The 17263-nt window shown below is 37.0% G+C and overlaps 1 protein-coding gene across 6 annotated transcripts in view; it reads right to left on the bottom strand.

The window, feature by feature from the left end:
• LOC128258519 (furin-like protease 1) overlaps positions 1-17263 on the bottom strand; it is a 143642-nt gene that overhangs the window by 21633 nt on the left and 104746 nt on the right. The window lies entirely within an intron of this gene.

Here is a 17263-nt window from a genome sequence, read left to right on the forward strand (position 1 = left end):
ATGACACCCACTGCTGTTTCTTTTTCTTACAAAAAATGTTCGAACATAATATATGGCAGTGTGGAATTTGACGAATCACTTTCGGTGCTGCTGCACTGATTCCGAAAAGTTTCATTTTTAAAGCGGATTCCTTGTTTGGCAAGCAGGCAAGGCAAAAAAAAACAGGCCTCCATTTGCACTGCGGGTTCAGTTGGCGGAAAGAAGAACGACGTGAGCTGGCTGTTTAATAAAAAAAAAGAAGGGTCGCCTTGGTCATTTTCAGTCTTGGTTGGACCTGCATGTCCTTTCGGACAAACAGCCGGGACACAGCAAATGAAATTTATTGGCTTTCGAAGAAGGGCAAAGGGAGAGAGAGAGAGAGGTCCTTTATCCCTTTTCTCGGTCTCGTTTCTGACCGAAAATTGCGAAAAAAAGTGATTCTTTTATAATTGGAACTCAAAAGAGGCTTAACTTAAGTTGGGAGTTTAATATGGGTATGAATATTAAGAAATTTAGCGAAGGGAAATTAGAAAATATATTTGTTTGTTTCAAAATACTTTTATGACCCATTCATTCGAATTGAGAATGCAATTATATATCTTTATAAAATAAAATAGGTATTTAAATGTTATAATGAGTATTTACAATTTTTTTTTGAAAAATACTTTTTATTAAATTTAAAAAAAAGAAGATATCTTGATAAAATAAAATGGGTATTTAAATGTAATCAGAAGCAATGGTTAATCAGCCACTTAAAGTGCATTTGTTTTCAATTTGCTGATCGTTGCTTCTAGACGGTAGACAATTCAATCATCAAATGTGTCAAACCAAAAACCACAAGCCAAAAACGCAAAGCTAGGGATAATTAGAGCTCTCTGATGGAGTATTCTGTATTCCTCAGTTAAGAGGCACCATTTTTAGACTCATCAGAGGCTCATTAGCCGCACACGAATTGCATTCACAACTCCATCAAGATATCTGCTGCTGTAGTTCGAATTGAGCCGAAAGCGAGGCATTGTGTTCCGAATGCAATCGAAGAATTTCCCAATATTTTTGCATTTCAAGTCTCGGCATCAGCATTTGTGGCATGAGGCGGTTGCATGTAGATGAGGAGGAGGAGAAGAGGAGAAAGGGTTGGGTGTTGGGTGGTAAAATGAAAGGGGATTGAATGTAGTGGCATTGCATTGCATTGCATTTTGTTGAAAATTGATTGCACTTGTTGTCTGGCTCAAACTTCGCCGGCCATCGACTGATGATGTTCCCATTTGCTTAAGTAATGATGCCACTTGCAACGGCTGCTTTAGAGATCTCTTATCCTATCCCCGAACTTCGGTCAGAATCGATTTAACTACGCCCCCTTTAGCCTTTTAGCTACGTAATGAAATGCGAAATTTGTTGCCGTTTGCCGTTTGTCCGTCATTCGGGCTCTTTTGTCTCTTTGGGAAATCAAATTGATTCGTTAGGTTGGCAATCTGTCGCTTGTTAGGCCAAATTGATTGAAATTAGGTTTAGCCAGCCAGTGCCAGGTTTTTGTCTTGGATTTGTAGCCCGGTAATTGGTTTCGCATCGCTTTCCCCTGCAGTTTGCTCTCATTAAAGGCGCTCTCAAAAGGAATGCAATGTATACCTCAGACAGAGCCATGCAATATGGGAAACATATTCCAGCAATGCTGCATACCTCAAAGCAAAGCTCGCCCACATGACTCCTGGGGTCATGTGAGCCATTATTGCATCTAGAAGTCAGAAATCCCAGGCTAAAACCAAGAGGTGTACCGGCATTCAAGTGTGCAAATGATAGCAGATAAAAAAATAAGAGTGAAGAATAAATAACTTAAATGGCAGTAGAGAAATTTCTGGAATAATTTCAGCAAGAAAAATTATATAAATAGCATCTTTTGAAATTCCTTGAGCTTCGTTCAGTGATGAAGTTAAAATGCATTCCGGTTTAAGTTCTGGTACAGCTCGAAGTAAATATTTTACTTAAGCTTTCACTCAAAAAAAGGTTTAGTTTATGTCAATATTAATTTATTCTAGAAATTTTTAAAGAAAGTTTGAGAAGTATAGAACTATATATTTTGAATTCTGTTCACCTCATGTTTTTTATATTTCAAATCATGCTTTTGACGTATAAAGATCATAAAGTGAAGTGCTGGTAAAAATGTTAAAGGTCTTAAGTCAAAAAATATCTTTATCGAAATGATTTAAAGAAAGTCAGTAGTTAGTAGTAAATAAATTGGTTTCTGTTATTCTTTTCAATTGATTAAAAACACAACGTTTAAATTTACTTGGTTTAAACCATTTAAAATAAATTGCTTTTGATAAACTCGCTTTCCTTAATCATAAAGATCATTATGTAAGCATGGCATTTTAAAAATACTAAGCTTTTTTATATTTAAAATATACATCACTTTGATAGCGAAAATTTTAAATGTTTTTCAGTTTGTAATCAAACATTTTTAATTTTTTCGACAGAATTTCGGGTTTTTCCTGGCTTTTTACTCTATACGACATAAACTATTTTTGTATCCGCCTTCGATGGGGCCGTGACACAAATTGACTTCGACAGCAGGAAAAACAACATCAGGTGCGCAGGATGTGAGGGAAGGTGAACGAGTTGATGGCAGAGACTCGGGGTGGCGAATATATATATTGCCAGCATATACCGGCTCAATAACAATAATCGTAAATACAAGATACGAGAAGGGTTGGCTAGCTGGTTGGCTGGCTGGCTTGGCAGCACGTGTCAATGCAGGTCATAGGTCCCCCTATTTATATGGCATAACGCATGTTCAGATCTGAGGTATCCACTCGACTCCCCTACTCGCCACTTAAGTCTGAGTGGGCTTTCTGCTCTGATGTTTTTCCAACTTCAATTGCCGCCCATGGGAATTCTATGTTTTCAGTGAATTACTACATGGGCTAATGGGGTTTTGGAAGGAAAAAGCAATGATAAGTTTTGCTTTTAAAAGTCCGAGAAATAATAAAGTACAGAACAAATTTTTTTAGCTCTTAGTAGAAAAGGTTTTTAAGCAGTTTTCATACAAAAGAATTAAATTTGTTGAGTTTTTTTTGCAAAAGTGTTTAGCCCACTTATAAAAAACTCCCCTTAAAAACTCTTAATAGGAACAAACTTATTTTAATTACTATCATATTTTTCCACTTCTTGTTTAAAAACTATTTCTTGAAAAATCAATTCACACTTCACCAAACTTCGGAAATTTGTACAGTTCGCCTGCTTAACGCTTAACAAAATGAATAAAACAATGAGAAAAGTCTTGGGAAGTTCGTGCTCTTAAATTTTTTGCTACTTGTTTCGAAAGAAAAAGCTCGTCAGAAGTTAAATTACTTTAAACTTATGCATGGTGAAGAATGTAATTTTTAGTAGAGTAAAAGTCAAAAACTTTTGGCAACAAAGGAACAATTAATGATAAGAGAACAGCGTGCTGAAGGGGAGTTTTAAAAAAAATATACTGCAAAGCGCTCAATAGTTCTGAAATCGTTCTTTTCCGTCCTAGAAACTGCCTGATTCAATCTCGTGTCATGATTGAAAATCTTTTCAGCCAGAAATCGCAAGTAACTCTGCACAACAAATTTTCATCAATTGCAATCCCTTATTGTACAGCGTATTGCAAATCATGGCCACACCACTGGCACCATAAAATAAAACGATCAAAGTGCAAATGCGAAACAAGTTGCGAATTGGCACATTTGGGAAGGAGGGTTGGGGCGTTAAAATTGTTATAGAAATGCATTAATCACAATTTGTTGAGGGGCTTTCGTTTTTTTTTGTTTCTCATTTCATACTTCGGGGTAGTTTCTGCATTGGCAACATTTTTCAATAATGCAGGGGAAAATATAAATTTGTTTTTCCCATTTCTTTAATTTTTTTGGGACGGTGGTGAGATTGGGTGATTAATTTTTACTGCAGAAGGCCACCCTAATGGAGAAACTCGAGATAGTGAAAATGTTTACCTTCCCCTTATGAAACCAGCGGGGAATAATAATTTTGTCTATTCTATGCTTTTAAGGGAATATGAGAATATTTGTGGAGGGAGTCATCAAAATTTATAGGCAAATACAATACACAATGCTTATCGAGATCCATTATTTTTTACACAATAATTAAGTTTTCTTTAAACAAAAGCCACCCACACTGTTTTAATCCTGGTGTATGTGTTTCATTGCAGGTCCATTTAAGCAAGGCTACATATCAGATACCGAAGAAACAAAAGAGATGTTTAAATTTATGTAACCAGAAAATTCGTAAGCCCCACTCAGCCCAATAGTTATAACCGAAAGTCAGGGGTTTATGTACACATCGGTACAAAAGGGACCAAACTACAATAAAATAAACATTGCCAGCAATTTTTGAGAACTTTTTAACAAAAATGTTTGCTTACACTGACAATTTAATTTTTAAATAATATTTTTTGCAGTGCAAATATTTATGTTTATCCTTTCTATCGTCTAGACGAAACTCTTCTGGACCACTTCCTTAAAACAAGCAAAGTGCAAAACGGCGGATATATAGGTGAAAAGCTCTTGTACTCCCTTGAATAGATGAGGTTGCTCAAAAAAAATAGGCAAATGTGAATGATGAGAAAAGTTTTCCGGTATCAAGCCGGAAATTTATGTTTGCGTAAATAAGCACAGACAAGGCGCAGCAAGTGGAAAATCTAAGAAAGAGAAAGCTTCAAATGGGTGAAAAAAAGGGGAATTTAATGAAGCAAAAATCCAGGGAAAGCTGGCACACAAGCACTTAAAACATTGTCAGCACCTACACAGACGCTTCGAGTTAACGGCTTTTGGTTTTGGCGGTTGCTTTCTATACAAACAGCCAACCCAGCCACCCAGCCGCCCACTTCTTAGGCTCATCTCTCTGGGGTTTGCTTTTCCCAACGATGCAGCTCTAGTTGGCGAACTAAAACACAAGTAAACCAGCAGAAGGTGAAAAGGGGTAACGTGCGGGGACATACTGTCAAGTCAAGTGCCAAAAAAGTGAGGAAAAGTGGGAGTGTTTCAACCCTTTTTACCTTGCATCAACAATTTGTTGCATAGTTAGAGGCGACGCGTTGGCAGTCTAAACAATCAGTAAAAGTTGTGCGTGTGCTGGGTGTGGAAAGTGGAAAAACCAGAGGGGAAAATGCACAACAGGGTGTTCTCTTCATCTCCTCTCCTTTCGATTCGATTCCATCAAAACTGGGAATAAAGCGCCACAAAAGTAGCTGCAGTTAGGTGAATTCGACATGTGCGCATGGGTGTTAACAGGGATTTCAATTTGCAGGATGGCAGTTAATAGCCTGAAGACGAGACACTTGAAAACTTTCAACTTGAAGTGTTAAGCAAATAAGGCAGGAACAGTTAAGCAGTTGGTTTAAATTACCAAGTAGCCAACTGTGTCTCCAAGTTAAATTTTAGTTAGCCGCCAGCAAAAGTTTGCGCACTGTTGAGGTATTTAAATTTCAACTTTAAATATATTGCCCGCATTTCGCTGAAAGCTAAATTATCACTCGTTTATCACTCAGGCATATAAGTTCATTTACAATTGTCAGTCACTCATATGGATAAACGCGTTTTGTTCGCCCCAAAGCAGAATCTTTTGATGCAGCCTTCCACGCTGTCAAATTGCCGCCTCACCTGAGCGAATGATGCTACCAGTTGGCAGGTGTGAAATACGTGCGTTGTTTAGTTCAAAACCAAAAAGTTCCATTCGCGAAGAAAATGCAATGCGCAACATTTTAACATAGTTTATAGGGCACACACACACAAACACACTCAAGTACAGTTTCTTGTGCAATGCGCGTTGCATATTTTGAGGCGCTTGAAAACATTTTATGGCAATTTGCCAGAAGAACGAAGCTCGAGGAAACACAACAGAACTGAAATACCCCCAGCACACACATAAACGCATTGTTGCGGTAAAACAAGGTAGCAAGAAGAAGAAAAACACTTAAATGAAATTTGCATGCCAAAAAAAGAATGCATAAATCTTAAGATACCTTAAAATGACAAATAAAATACTCGGGTTTTGTAATAAATGAAAATAAAATAAAAACGACGTCTATCTATCGCACCTCCGGATCAAAAATAAATTTTATATTATGCAATGCATTCTTTACGAAACCTTATTTTACTTTATTTTTTTTTTTAATTATAAATAACTTGTATGTTTATTAAATCGCATAGAATGAAAAAAGTTTTAAAAACTATTTGAAAATTCGAACGTTGTCTTTTAATTTGTAATCAGAATTTAAAATTACAATTATAATGAGTAAAAGTTATAGTTTCTATTATTAATTATTTATTTTCAAAAATGTTTTGCTTGGTTTTCTTCTTCTTTATATCTGTTTGAACCATTTTAGTATCGCAAATTAATAAAGTAGGAATTTCAATTAAAAAACAAATAGCTCATAATTTCTTGGAGTGTTGCGTAAAGAAGAAAAACAAACTCTAATACCTGGCCAAGCTTGCGTTTCTGTCTGCTTTTGCTTTTGCCTTGAACGCATTTTTCACACATGTTAAAAGCATTCACACCCCCTCTGCAAATGCAGCTGCCCCTAGACCGCCTCTCTGTTGTTCAATAAATAGCTGGCAACATGGTGTCCAGTCTTCGTCTCATTTCCGGCTATTCTGCCCCCTGCCACACCTCCTGTTCCTCAGCCGTTTCCCTTTGTCAGCCATAAAAATGCCCGAAAATGTTGCATACTTTATGGGGGCTTCTGTGTTGCCTCAAGTGTTTGCCACTGTTTCATGCACTTTTTACGACACTTCGTACCTCCACCTCCTTCGTCTGCTTGCCATCCCCAACTTGTGCCTTTCAAAGGCATAATTTGACAGCAAATTGTTCAGTTTATAGCCAGGCACTAAATATTCTTTTAACTTTTGTATGAGAGCAGCAGCAGCCGCAGTGAGCGCCATGCAAAATATATTCCGCATACATTTTGCTAGCTTTTTCCATGCTTATACACACATCTCTTCATCCGTCGAGCTGGCAGAACAAAAAAACTTGGCATTTTCTCATAGTTTTGTTTTAAAACTTGGCTTGGAATAATGGCACAAAGTTAAACCAGGATTAGATAGGAAGTTGCATACACACTCCGGATGTAATGGCTAAATGAGTTTTGAAATTATTTTTTTTCCACCTTTTATCAGACACACAAGCAGCATAAAAAATGCCTTAATTCACACTAAATTTCACTGGACCTAAGCGGATTGTCCAAGCAACTGGCTTTCGAAAAAGTAAGCAGCCAACGAATGCCATAAAGTTATTAGATTTTCCTACTTTGTAATTAGTTTGTCATACGTGGCTGCGTTTCAAGGGTCAAGATAATTTAGGTTAAGCGAAATATACAAGCTGCTGGCAGTCTTATGGAAATTAATGAAGGCGTTAAAATTGTTAGGGTACAAACACATCTTTAAGAAGTGATCTTAAATAACGCAAGACTTTAAAGCTTTCAATAAAACTTTTGCCATTTTTTTTATATTATTGTTCAACATTGGTAACTAAACTTCATCATATTAAATTCTATCTTTGGTATCGAATGTACTTATTTTACTTCCAATTAAGTGAATGCAATAAAATTCACAACTCGGAATGTAGTATTAAATTTACCTCAAACACAAAGCAAAATCTAACACCACATGTCTCTAATTCCACTTAAGACCGAGTGTATATATGAAAAGCTCATATTCCTAGTACCGGCAAAAATCAGCAAATTGCAGTGGTCTACATTCCATTTAGCCATGCAGTTGGCTGTATCAACTCAAAAGCCCAAAAGGACTTTCAGGTAATTTGAGCTAACACAACAGGCAAGATGGGGATGTTAGGGGATTTTAGGGGGATGCTAGGTCGAGGGTCTGTGTCTAGGGATAAGGGGGTATCTGCATTCCATTCCCCTCTTCAAATGCGGAGTGGGTCAGTGCCACCCCAGCCGTCATATTCCATTTGGTTAACCAAAAGTTACGTGCTTCGGTTTATTTCCATTTGTTTGTCTAGCTTTTCTTTTTTTTCCTGTTTCCACCCACTTTTACTTAAATTCTCCTGTTTCCGACTGACTTTTGGCCATGAAACCATTTTGCCTGGCTCCTGATGCTATGCAACGCATTATTTGCTTTGGATTAGCGCTTGTCCTGCCGATCTTTCTCCCTGTCTCTTTCATCCACTCTATTGCCCTCTCCGTTTAATGCTCGCCGGCACTCTGGCGTGTCATATAAATTAGCAACAATGAAGAAATTGCACAATTTACGAGTCCCCGGGGTCAGAAGTGCGTGTGGGTGCGGGACAAAGTATTTTTTTTCTTTCCGCTGCTCATTGAATGTGTTTTTAAAAATGTCTGCTGGGTATTAAACAAAAAATGCGGTGGCCCTTGGAGGAAGAGATAACTATGGAAGGAGCTATGACCGGCACTGGAATAAATTAAGGATTTTATATAGCTTAAATATCGAGAATTTCCCAAAAAAAAATTTTTGTAGTGTACCAAAAAAATAAAAAAGGCCTTTAACAAATTTAGTTAAACATTTTTTTTAAACCAAATAAATACAAAATTTTCCTACGTATGCTTGTTTGCAATTTTAAATTATACACATATAGCTGAAATATCAGGGCTAAAAGCCTAACTTTATCAAAATTAGTAAGACATTATTCGTAAATATTTAATACAAAGTAAGTATAAATTTTCCCTAAGTGTACTTGTTTGGCCTGTGGCGTATGCTCGTTATTGCCCGTTAAGGTTCACCGAATTGAGCCGCCAAAAGCGGCGCAATGTGGGAGCGGTAGAATGTCTGCGAATTTTTCTCTCCTCCTTCGACTGTATATTAATTGAAAGTCGGTTTTCAACAGCGGTTTTAACTGCTCTCGATCTCTGCCCCTTTGGTGCCTGGTACCATTTCCTGATCCAGTCTGTCATGTATTTTTTCGGCAGTTATTATTGGCTGGGGCTATGTTGGATTTTATGGTGCATTCGCTGAAAGGTAAACATATCAGGGAGAATTGTGTGGCTAGCTTTGGTTGGTATTACAGGTAGATGAAAATCTCCCCGTAAACGAATAAATAAATAAGTGCAGTTCTGTTCTTGTATGGTGTGTTATGGTGTATACCAAAACTTAGCCTATTTGGGAATTTACAAAGACAGCTGTGTTTAAAAAAATATATAAATTGCGAGGGAATTGTTTGTGCAGCAAATTTAAAACATTTTATTATCTGTACTATTTTATTCCGTTTCTTAAATAATTCCACAGTTTTTCTTAAAACTGTCAAAACACAGTTCCTTACTAAATCGTTAACTAAGAAAGAAAACTTTCTGAACGGTTAGCTTGCACTAAGAAAGGGAATTTTTATCATAACATAACATGTTGCGGCAACTTCACCTGCAACTTAATTAAGTAACTTACGAATATGCCTAGTAAACTAAACTGTCCAACATTTACGGACTTGCGTAGCCAACTTCTAAGTATGCCACTAAAACTGTCTCCTTGCTTCTCTTTCTTGGCCACACATTAATTTCCATTAGCGATGCCTTCATTTTACCCAAAGTCAGCCAAAGTGAAGGGAGCAAAAAATAAAATAAAGGTTTATTACGCCTACGTTTTATGTGCGCAATTGGGTAGCCCTGAAAATTGGGCAGCACTTGACTACCTACACAAAAGTATATATATATATTATATACTCGCTCACGAAAATCTAATTAGTCAAACCTTACCAAAAGTGGTCCATAGGGCGATGATAACTGTGAAGTGGTTATAAAAAGTAGAAAGAGACCAAGTTTCGTCAATTGGCTTTATGGCTGAGCAAAAGAATAGGACAGATTTTATGACCCATCCTTATAAGCACTAAAATCCTCGGAAAATGAGTTGCGAGCTGTGGCATATTAAGTACACCACACGTTGTGCCCTAGGAACAAAAAATACAATTTAATTAATTTTGTTACTCTGTTGTGTTTTGTGAAATTCCCCGAATTAAATTTGGACAGGAAACGGAAGTAGCCGAAAAAATGTTAATTGGATTTCCGCTTTCTGCTTTGCGTTGCTCTTACAACACGCTCCCTCGTTATTAATTATGACCTTGCATGTGTTGGTAGCGAAGAAAAAGCCGCGAGAGGGATGGAGAAAACATTCACACAAAAATGGTTTGCCAGAATTTTAATATCTCTGCATATTTATTTTGAGTCGGCCCCCCTGTTTCCGCTATATTTTTTTTTTTCAAATATATTTGCTTGCAAAATGAATTATTTGAACGATAAGAGTTTCCGTTTTCTGTTGGTTTTATCCTTTGGTTTGTTCGTATCCGGTTTTTCGGTTCGAAAGGAAGTATGCCCAGGGTAGCTTTTTAATAAGTTATAAATTCGCAGCAGCACGGCAATGCCCAGGAGATATCATTTCGTTATTTGGCCATCAAACTTGTCGCATATGTAATTCTAATAGAACCCCCCCAAAAAAAGGGTCAACTCGAGGGCACAAAAACAAAAGACCGAAAAGAATTTGCGAAACTGTAACATAATTCAATTTATTTAACAAATTGACTGCCACAGCCTGACCAACTCAAGGGTCCCACGAGAGAAAAAGAGAGGGAGTGAGAGTCCTTGTGTGTGGGTGTAACATATGCAAATTGAGAAATCGCTTAGGCAACTATGTATGTGTGGGTGGTGGGTTGAATATATGTGAGTGCCAAAAACTGGCTTCCAAATAATTGCTAGGCGAAAAATTGCCAGAAATGTATGTGGCAGCCAAGTTGGTTGAGCAACTTTGAACGAATTTCACCAAGTATTTTAAAGTATGCCAAAATGCATATTCTTTTATTTTTTGGCATTTTTTAGAAGAAGTCCACAAGCAGCTTAAAGAGGTTTCGAGAACAGAAAGAAATGGGGATTGTTTGCATAAACCATTTTTAAGCTTGTTCATTAAATGCTAAGACTATCAAATTTTTTTTAGGTTTTTAGCTTTAGTAAAGCAAGCAAAAAGATTTCAAAAGCAATAACGTTTTGAAGAAAAAAAGTTGAAAACTAACTCAACCCTGATGAAATTTGTTCTTGTTTTGGGGTAAATCTGACGATATACCTATTAAATAAGAAAGCCACAATCGATCCAGTCTACAATCATTTGGCTTACTCCAACTCTTTGCCAACAATTCCCTTAACTTTTGTTTAACAAAAGCGCCATAGGAGAAGGTATGAAAAATGGCAAAGGCAACAATGAAAGGCCAACTCTATCGGTGCTCAAAACATCCTCTGTGTGTGTGTGTATGTGTGCCTGTGCCTATGTGCGTCTGTTTGTGTGCTGAATTATTTATGCCCGCACGACAACAACAATGCTCGTAACAATTACAACAGCAATTGCTACAAGAACAAGAAAATGGCCAGCAACAATATGGCCAAGGGGGAGAAAAAGGTTAAATCGTAGAGCGTGCAATGAGACAAAAACCCAGAGAGCACGCACACACCAACAGATCGCCACACACTTACACACACCCTTACACACAGAGCAACAAACTTCTAACCGTAAAGGACACATGGCGCATTGATCTCAAACAAAAGGCTGTTAGTGTTTGACTTTTGGCTGCCAGAAAGCGTTTTTCCCTTAACCAAAAAACTAAAGGGCAGCTAAGAGCATAATCGACTCGGTTTTTTAATTATACTCAAGAAATTTTATCGCCTTTAAAATAACTTAATAATATTATATTTTTTTGAAAATATATCCCATTTGCGATAATACTTTTTTTTTCCTAAATCACGAGGAATTCCCTAGTCGCCACTTTGGCGCTCCTTTTATTTTTTCCTCTCATGTTCCCTATTTTATTTCAGTTGTTACCCCTTTTTCCAGCTGTTGGAAAACGTTTGCCGTCGTCATTGTCGTCGCAACGCTGTCTGGTCTTTGGTCCTTTGTGCTGTGTTCTTGTATTTTTTCGGCTGACTTATAATTTATGAACCAAAGTTTGCGGAGTTTGGGCTCTGAGCTGTGCTTCCTGCTACATAATTGCAAAGTGAAATTGACAGAGTAGGGCAATAAGGGAGGACAACGAGGAAGTTCCATGTGGGATCTGTAAAAGTTGAACACATAATGCGATGCTGGGGAATTCCCCACCAGACTTTGAGTGGCAAATGAGTTAAGCGAGTCTAGACACGGGCCGAGATGATGAAGTCTGGCAGACAGATGATGATTGAATGGGAAATATAGTTGTCCGCTTCTCACGCCTTTTTAGATTTACTTTGGTTTAGTTTCACGGTTGAGATTAGGCTTACCTGTAAAGAAAAAAAAATATTTTGGTTTAAAATGTTGTTTAGTATTGAGGTTTCTAAATTTGTAGTATATTTTAACAAGTTCCTAATTTTATTTTAAGATTAATAATATGTAATATTGTGTAATATTGTTTGTCATAGAAGAATTTGATAAATTTGTATTAGAAATATACTTTGTATCACAAAAAGGGTTAATATTAATCGGAACCAAAATCAATTCGATGAGTATAGTAATACTGCAATATCTTAAGTGTTTTGTGTATCTGCTCAAGTAGCAGAACAAGACAATCCCAATCAGGATCAATTGCAGGTCCCGGTAGTCGGACAAGTGGATCAAGTGAGCCAACAATGAACCGAGTCCCTCCAATATGCCCAATGCCGTTTGAAGCTCTCGGCTACTGCTGGTTGTTTCAGCCCCTTTTGCCCCCAACGATGTTTATCGTTAAATTCAATTTGCAATTTATAAGATTTTATACGCAATCGAAGGAGCAGAGAGTGGGTAGATGGGTAGATGGTTTCAGAGTAAGCTTGTTATCAGACAGAACCCTTTACACCCCTTAACATCCAGAGCAGTTGGCCTCCTACAGATATCCTATAAATTGTGCAGCTGCGCATTTCATGCGAATAACGCTCAATGCAATGGATGGATGGTGGGATGTGGAGGTGGAACCTTGTCCACTGAAGTGGAATGCATGTACTGGCAGGCAAAGCAACTGAGATTCCAACGAACGCACCACACAGACCCACCCAAAAGCCACCTCTTGGTCAACTGCCAATATCATGTTACGTGGCTTTAAGCAAAGTTTCTGCTAAATCTGAAATTCAATCGAACCCATTATCTAATCTCTGTCCCTCCTTCCGATTTTTCTCTGTTTTCCCTTGTCGGATGCATAGCATTTTCCTCCTTTTTGGACGGCTGTAGCGACCTGGGAATAATAAGCAAATGATTTGTCATGTTTAGCTCCCTCTCCTCTACTCTTTTAGATTCAATTTGCAATGACAAATGCTCCTCCGGAGCTCTGGCCATGGTGAAATGCAGTTGTTCGACCGGGGAAACTGAATGCAGATGTAAATGGAGATTCAAATAGCTGGTTGAGATTCCAGAATCTCTGTCAGTTTTCATGGCGTGCTTTTGTTTCTCGTTTATACCTCAAATAGAGAGTTTATTTGCATAAGTCATTCAATTTGCAGTTTGTTCTTTACGGAGTTAAGGAATACGCTTTTATAGGAGGAAGAATTTATGCTGATGTTAATAATGTTTTAATCATGGGCGACACGGAAATTTTTTTAAAAATGCGTCAGAAACCCTTTTAAAGTAAAAATTATCCTATAATATAATCTCGCAAATGTTTTGATTCGTTGTTTAAAACTTTTCCTTTTGTACACCACTCATTTTAACTACTTTCTTCCTGAATTTATGTTTCTTTTCGCCGTTTTGTGTACATTTGTCTTACGTGCTTTTATGCGCTTTTACTACTTAGTTAAACAATTTGGTTAAAAGTTGGAAAACACAACGGGCACACAGCCGAACAGGAAGCCACTTGGCGGTGCTCCGGCGAGGATGAAACGTGCGTGCATTAGCAGTCAAATACTTGGCAACTTTCCGCTTTATGTTCCTGTTCCTGTTGCTCCAGCTCCATTCTTAATGCTGCTGCTGCTGCAAATTAAACGTAACTGCGCTAAAAGCACGTACGCTTTGCCGACCAGGTGTGTTTCTGAAGGTTGTGGCGGCGAAAGGGGCGTGGCTGCCTAATTGCGCCAAAAAGCTAGTTGATAATGGTAGCAAAACGCAAACAACACACGAACAATGGATGGCAAATGAAATTGAATTTGAGCGGGATAACATTTTTTTCTTTAATTAGTCAAGCGCAAAAAGGAAAAATCGGTGGCAGGTAACGGTTTCTTTTTGTAATTACTTTTAACAATATTACAGGTCTTTAAAAAAGGAATATTAGTGCGAAATCTGCATTTTTTAAATTACTTATTACATATTACACTCTTAAGTTACTTAAGAGTTATTTATTACGCTTATATCTGTATTTTTAAAATAGGTTACACAAACAAAATTTGATGTGGATTTTCTTTAATAAAACTTTTAAAATATAACCATTCAAATGTATTTGCTTTGTATTCATATCTTTCATATTAATCATTTTATAGTTTTTGAAGACAGTTTTAATTTTCTATAATGTAATTTGTTCTTTAAGTTAACTTCTAAAATATAATCGTTTAAATTCAATTGATTTTTTTTGTATCATTTAATGGTTTTTAAGGTCGAGTTTAAATTTTTATGATTTAATCTCTCAAATTTGACCGCAGCTGTAAACGGAGATTGCAATGTTTGCACATATCATATTAAATTAAATTTAATTCCGTTTTGTGACCGCTAATTAGATGCGTTGCAACTTGCTTGATATCCTGTGTTTGGTGGTCGGAGGAGTGAGTGAGAAAGGTAGAGGCGTGAGGAAGCGAGAGAGCTAATTAAGCGCGAATTTATGCAAACGCATGTTGTGCATACGCCTCGTTTGCCAAACTAGCAACTCACGCTCACACACTCAAAAAACGTCGCCCTTACTCGTATATTATTCATGCTGCCCAATTATGCACAGCCCACAAAAGTAGGCAACATATTTTTTACTCCCTCCCTTCGTTCTTTCGCATTTTTAATTTAGTGCCACCCACCAAAGCAACTCGGAGGCTGACCGCCTGTTTTTGCCATTAAGCTTTATTTATGAGCCTGCTGCCGGCCATCTCCACATATATATAAATCTGTTTTTGGGGCGGGCAGCGAAAAACTTGATAAAAATTAGCCTCAACGCCTAATTGCGCACATAATTGCAGTGGAGCGTGTGCATTGTTAATGGCTAATGGAAAAAAACAAAAGCAATTGAATGATTTGCTGCCATATAATATGGAATTAAATTGGTAAAATTAAATTGCGAGTGAAGCAAGCAAATATAACGAGTCCCTAGAGCACACGTATGTTAAGCTCTTCTGTTTTTTTTTTTTTTTTGTGTGGCAGCCACTTGAACAAATCAAATAAGCACGCATTTCACTTGCGGCACGTAACGGGAATTTGAGTGAAGGAACGTGAGCAGAGCCAGGAAATTAAGTAAATGAGAGGTGGGCACAGAAAAAGACACATAGAAAAGGAGAGTGCGAAATGATACACAAGAATTATGGACAGGAAATTTATAGGGAAATACCCTTACCCATTTGATTTCCTCTCAAATAACCTTGACCCATTATCCTAAGTTTGCCCCGAAAACTTTCTTTCAGCAGCTGGCCACCCTCCAATAATAAAAGGTAATAAGAAAATTACGCCATAAAATAATGAATATTACCGAAAGAGGAGCTCGAAAGTTCGATTAAGGTTCCAGCGGGTAACCTCGAAAGTACTAAAAACTAAGGCTTAATGCATTTGTACAACATTGTTGGGTAATAAAGACAACTTAATTTCAACAAAGTGGCGAGGTGGTGGCGGTGGCGCTTAGGTAACGAGCAACTTTTGTGCTCTGCTTTTGTTTTCTTAATGAGTTGCGACGGCATCGGAACAGCAACAAAATTAGCAACAAGCTACAAACAACAATTTCATAAACTTAGCCGAAAAGCATTTGAGAACCAGACAAAGGCAGACAAGCGTAGGGAGGAGCAACATCCAGAGTGTAGTTGCATATGTTGCAAATCGCTATTACGTTCACGTTCTTACACAGCAAAATAAATATTTTGAATAGAGCCAATTAATACCAGTTTAGTTTTGTTTTTAGAAAGCCGAAAAAAAAATAATTTAAGTATTTAAAAATGTCACAAGTTATAATTTAAAATATTAATATGTTCTATTTCTACAAATCTATTCTTCATATAGTTTGATAATTACCAGTAAAGTAAAAAAAAAAATGTCTAATTGAACATACCAAAATGAATCCCAAAGACCAAAACGATAATCATTTATTTTTAATCATTATCTGTCATAGCACAATATTAGTTTTAATTTTATTGCTGCTTGTTCACAAATTCTAAAATGTATAGATTAAAGTACAGAAATATTTAAATGTTTTTAAAATTACTAAAAATACTAAATTTGATATTTTTACGGTCCTTTTTTAATAGAACATATCAAATTGATACAAAACGAGTATAATTTCTAATCAATTATAGTATTTACTCAATTTTTACTCTAATTTGAGCGGTAAAATTAAATTTGGCAGTGCAGAGTTGCGGTTCGCGAATATAGGGGCAAGATGAAAGGAAGCAACAGCAGCACCAATGGCAACAATGGCAGAACAAACGACGCGTCGGATAACGGAAACGGAAGTTGCTTACAAGCGTAGTAAGACTCTTAGAGCGAGAGAGATGATAGGGCAGAGCACACAATAGAACAGAACGGGATCATATGACTTTGTCTTAATGGTTTAAGCTTTAAAATGTGCTGCATACTTTATGTCGTCTTTCATCGTTCTCGGAATTTTTGCCTATGAACTTGTTTAAAAGGCGAATTGGCAGCAGAAAAGCATAGAAAATGCAAATTATGCTTATTGAAAATGCTCTTTTCCAGTCACGAAATGGTTTAGGCCCGTCATCTATAAATCATTTTAAGCCTATTACTTTCTGCTGCTTTTAGTTCGCCAACTTTTCAACCAACATTCAACAACATATCCAAAAAAATTTACCCACAACTTGATATCTGTGGCATTTGGCAAAAACTTTACCACCACACACTTTTCAGCCCAATCAACTGTAAGCCATATTTTAATGGTATTTCCGTGTGTGACTGTTTGTTTATTTGTGACAGTCCCCTGAACAAACTCTTAAATAGTCTGGGGTAGAAAAAATATTTAAAAAATGTATTTATTATTATCATTGCAATGTTCAGTTGAGAGAGTATAAAAAATATCATTGGCGTTTGTTTATTTGCGGGCATCCCAGTGTGTCTGCATTTAATTTAAGTTGCCGGCTCCTCTGTGCACGATTACGCTGATAAGTTTCATTTAATAAATAAAAAACAGTTTGCTATGGCAAAAATATTTTTTCAGGATTGCTCGTGTTTTGCATAAA

This window comes from Drosophila gunungcola, chromosome 3R (assembly GCF_025200985.1).
Source record: "Drosophila gunungcola strain Sukarami chromosome 3R, Dgunungcola_SK_2, whole genome shotgun sequence".
In the NCBI taxonomy this organism is placed as follows: domain Eukaryota; kingdom Metazoa; phylum Arthropoda; class Insecta; order Diptera; family Drosophilidae; genus Drosophila; species Drosophila gunungcola.